This window comes from Dromiciops gliroides, chromosome 4, assembly GCF_019393635.1.
Source record: "Dromiciops gliroides isolate mDroGli1 chromosome 4, mDroGli1.pri, whole genome shotgun sequence".
In the NCBI taxonomy this organism is placed as follows: Eukaryota; Metazoa; Chordata; class Mammalia; order Microbiotheria; family Microbiotheriidae; genus Dromiciops; species Dromiciops gliroides.
In genome coordinates, this window is record NC_057864.1 from 170,543,353 (window position 1) to 170,548,116 (window position 4,764).

Sequence of the window (4,764 nt, forward strand, 5' to 3'; positions counted from 1 at the left end):
TGCCTCACTAAAAAAAAAGAAAGAAAGAAAGAAAGAAATAACATATAGAGCCAGAAAGGACCTCAGAGGTCTTCTGGTCCAGGGTTTTAACCTGGGGGATGTGAATTTGTATAGATGAATATATAAACCACTCCAGAATCTTTGTCGAGAAAACCCTATGGACATATGACCCACAGGATCACAAAGAGGCAAACATGAGTGAACAACTAAAAAACAACATGTGCAAAGCACTGTGGTAGTTTGATGACTGCTGTTCAGACAAAGAAAGTATTTTCTTTCTAAGGTAGCCACACCTCTGCAGTCTTTTCCCCTGATGGAGTGTCTGCCAATGGGAAGGGGATTGGGAGGTAGTAAGACAACATCCCTTGGGTCAATCCTGGACCCCTGCTTCTGTCCTGTCAAGGTCTTTCCTACCTAAGTATTTTTAACTCAATATTAGATCCAATGCTCTTTCTCCTATCCCGAGCAATAAATGTCATTTGACATCAAAAGGGGTGACACCATCACCTTTAAAAGGGAAACCTGGGGGCAGCACAATGGATAAAGCACTGGCCCTGGATTCAGGAGGACCTGAGTTCAAATCCGGCCTCAGACACTTGACACTTACTAGCTGTGTGACCCTGGGCAAGTCACTTAACCTTCATTGCCCTGCAAAAAAGAAAAAAAAAAGGAAACATAAGGAAGGAGGCCTCATGGCATAGTGTGGAAAGCACTTGGTCTGGAGTTTGGGTGTGCCTGGGCTAGAGTCCCATCTACCTTTGACACTTGCTAACTGAATGACAACGAGCCAGTTTTAGGATCATAAGTCTGAAGTTGGAAGGGTTCCCAGAAACATGTAATCCAATTTCATTTTACAGATGAGGACACTGAGGCCCAAGGGGATGAAGCACCCAAAATCTTACAGCCTCAGCGGCAGCATTTAAAAACTCAGGCCCTCTGCCTCCCGGGTCAATACTCTTTCTACTATTAGACTGTTTCCAATGAGTCACTTAAAAACTCTAAACATCAGTTTTTTAATTTTCAAAATGGGAATAGCTCTTACTTCATGAGGGTGGTACAAGGATCAAAAAAAAAAATACTACATAAAGCAGATGATAAGCCTTAGAGTGAACAAGATGAAATGTCAGTTATTGTTATATGTGAGAAAATGGGTAGTTGTCTCCTCTTAATGTGGATATAACAGTCAGTCATACTCCTCCTGACCTGTTTGTAGGACAAAGGTCTCAGATCCCCTCCTCCCCCTCGAGCTAACAAAAGGAGCCCTGGTCTCAATGCTCCAGAGTTGTGTCCATATAAGGAAGTATAAAGTCCACTCCGGAGTTATGCCCATACAAGGAAGAGGGGTGGGAATACTGCTCTCTGATTAGCTAGTTTTGGGGTGTAGATTGTAACCCTTGAGTAATCGGACCAGTGATGAAAAAGGGGAGGGTCCATTCATGTTAGGGACTAGGGTATAAAATGGGGCCTGTGACCCCCCCCTTTCGGGGCACCCACTAGCTGCACACTAGGGTGCCTCCTTCTCATGAGAATGAAATAAAGAGCCTTTGTCACATCCCTGTTGAGTTCCTGAGAATTATTGAGAAGAGGATGGTTTTTTCCCCTCTCATTATATAAGCCAGAAGAGGAGTTTCTAGAAATAGGAGACAATGTTAGGTCATCTTCACCAGCTCTAACAAAGGGCTCATTTCTGGAGATTCTTGGAACTCCCTAGGCTAAGTCAATACTCCAACCTCCCTCTGGGAGGTGCCTTTCATTAGCATAACAAATGTTCTCTCTCCAGCTCCACACCAGTTTGACTTTGCATTGAACCCTACAGAGAAGGGAGTGATGATGGCCTCCTCTATTCTGTCCAAAGCCCTGTCACTGAGCATCCCACAAAGCCAAGATTTACTCCAAAGTTGGGGATAGGGAAGGGGTCATGTAGATGGCATTTGTAATTTTATTAGCAGCTAGCTTAAAAAAAAAGATAATAAACATTTTTATTTAAAGTATTGAGTTCAAAATTTTATCCCTCCTTCCCTCCCTCTCCTCTACCCTTCCCTGAGGTGGTAAGCAATCAGATATAGGTTATACATGTGCAATTATGTAAAAGATTTCCATATTAGTCATTTTGTATAAGAAAACTTGAATAAAAGAAAAAATGAAATAAAGTGAAAAATAGCATGCTTCAGTATATGTTCAATCAATATCAGTTCTTTCTTTGGAGGTGGATAGTATGCTTCATCATTAGTCTTTTGGGATTGTCTTGGATCATTGCATTGCTGAGAATGGCTAAGTCATTCACAGTTCTTGATCGAACAATATTGCTGTCACTGTGGACAGTGTTCTCTTGGTTCTACTCAATTCACTATACATCAGTTCATACAAGTCTTTCCAGGCCTTTCTGAAATCATCCTGCTTGTCATTTCTTATAGCACAATAATATTCCATCACCATCATATACCACAGCTTGTTTAACCATTCCCCAATTGATGGGCATCTCTTTGATTTTCAATTCTTAGCCACCAGAAAAAGGCAGCTATAATTTCTAATTAAAAAAAAATAAAGATAATAGAGACTTGTTGGTTTGGGCCAAGGAAGTCAAGTCATAAATAATATTTTGAAGGAGGATTGCTTCTAGAGTGTTGCTGCCATTGGTATACAGACCTTCCATGGAGCACTGTGTCAGTGGTGGAAGGCAGAGCCATTTTAGCTGCATGGGGATCAATTACTTAATGAAGGAGAATCAAGAAACAAAAGAGTTTTAGTTTGTTAATGAGTCATTGGGACAAGGAGGAATGTGTGTGTGTGTGCTTGCAAGCGATAATGAGCTAGGACCAGAATGTGAGACATCTAGGTTATTATTGGAGCCCATGGAGGATGAGAATCATATAGAATGGCTAGGAAGAAATGAGTTGTAATTCTCACTATTGGAGAGAATACCCACATTGGGTAGATCACAGACCCAAAGAAATAATAAAGCATTTGAGTATGTGTATGTGGGAGTGAATGAGGGGACATTTTTTAATTGAACCTTACAAATGACTTTTAGAAAAGAAAAAGCTGCCTCCCCCCAAACTGGTAACAAAGGTAGAGGTTAAGTGGTGGGGCTACAAATGGTTTTAGGATGTACTGATGAAATTAAATTATTGTCTGTTATTATGTGTGGTACACTGACCAAGGAAAGGGGGATATAAAGAGGGAGAGACAGAGAAAGAAATGTAGTAGGGATGGATTTAAGTGATCAAATTGATCGTGAGGTGTCCCAAAGAATTACAAGACTCAATGACTCATTTTCCCAAGTTTTATTGAAATACTGTGAGTGACCACAGGGAGACCCCCAGGAGGTGTCTCAAATAGGGGGATTGTGAGAAATGGGTTATTGTCTCCTCTCAATGTGGATATGACAGTCAGTCATACTCCCCTGACCTGTTTGTAGGACAAAGGTCTCAGATCCCCTCCTCCCCCTCAGGTTAGCAAGGTCACATGGTTCAAGGAGCCCTGGTCTCAATTAGGTCCTCTCCAGAGTTCTGTCCATATAAGGAAGTTTAAGGTCCACTCCTGAGTTATGCCCTTACAAGGAAGAGGGGTGGGAATACTGCGTTCCAATTAGCTAGTTTTTTGCGCGTAGATTGTAACCCCGACCAGTGATGAAAAAGGGGAAGGTCCATTCGAGTTAGGGACTAGGGTATAAAACAGGGCCTGCAAGTCCCCTTTCTGGGCACCCATTTAGCTGCATACTAGGGTGCCTCTTCGAGAGAAGGAAATAAAAGAGCTTTTGTTACTTTGCTGCTGAGTTCCTGAGAATTATTGAGAAGAGGATGAATTTTTCCCTCACAGGGATGAAAATAGTTATATTTATAGTGAGAAAAAGTAGGTTATCTCCTCATTATCTTAATCTCCTCCTTAAAGAGGTACATGGGAGGTCTTATCCTAATTTGGACTTCCTGGGGTCCTAAGACAACCTCCAAAGGGGGTACCTTTTTCCTTTGAGGTGTGTTTTTGGGGTTTACATGTCATAGGGGATACATTTGGTCCTTTCTGAGCATGTTCCTAAAGAACTTGTCAGACCCAGAGGGTCTCTGTGTTTTTGATATCTCTTTATTTAAGATCTGGTTTCTAGGTGTCCTGTCATCTAGGAATATTAATGGCTATCAATGGTTAATGGTCCCTGGTTACAGTTTTTGTTGATGGTGAGGGTTGATAGGGACAAAGCCTCTTGGTTACTGTAAGAACACAAACCTTAGTTTCTCTATTAACCCTTTTAGGTACTATCGGTAAGGACTCAAGCCTCAGTTTATCTGTTAAATCCTTTTTGCCTCCTCCATTGAGAGAGAGAGAGAAAGCACACATGGGAGCGAGAGCAAGAGCAAGAGCGAAAGCGAGAGAGCGAGAGATCGAGAGAGAGAGAGAGAGAGAGAGAGAGAGAGAGCGAGAGAGCGAGAGAGAGAGAGAGAGAGAGAGAGAGAGCGAGAGAGCGAGAGAGAGAGAGAGAGAGAGAGAGAGAGAGAGAGAGAGAGAGAGAGAGAGAAACAGATCAAGCATACCCATTGCCCCAAACCATCCCTATAAGCAGGGAGGGTCAGTTACATGTAATGCTAAAGCTTTCTTTTTGGAACATTGGAGGACAGAGAGGTAAAAGGGTGTCTTGCCCAGGGTCACACAGCCAGCATTTGTCAGAGGTAGGACATGAAATCCAAGTCTTCCTGATTCCAAGTGCCAACAATGTGCCTCTCTGATGCCAGAAATTACTAGTGCAAAAATAAGAGACTAATTAAATGTATT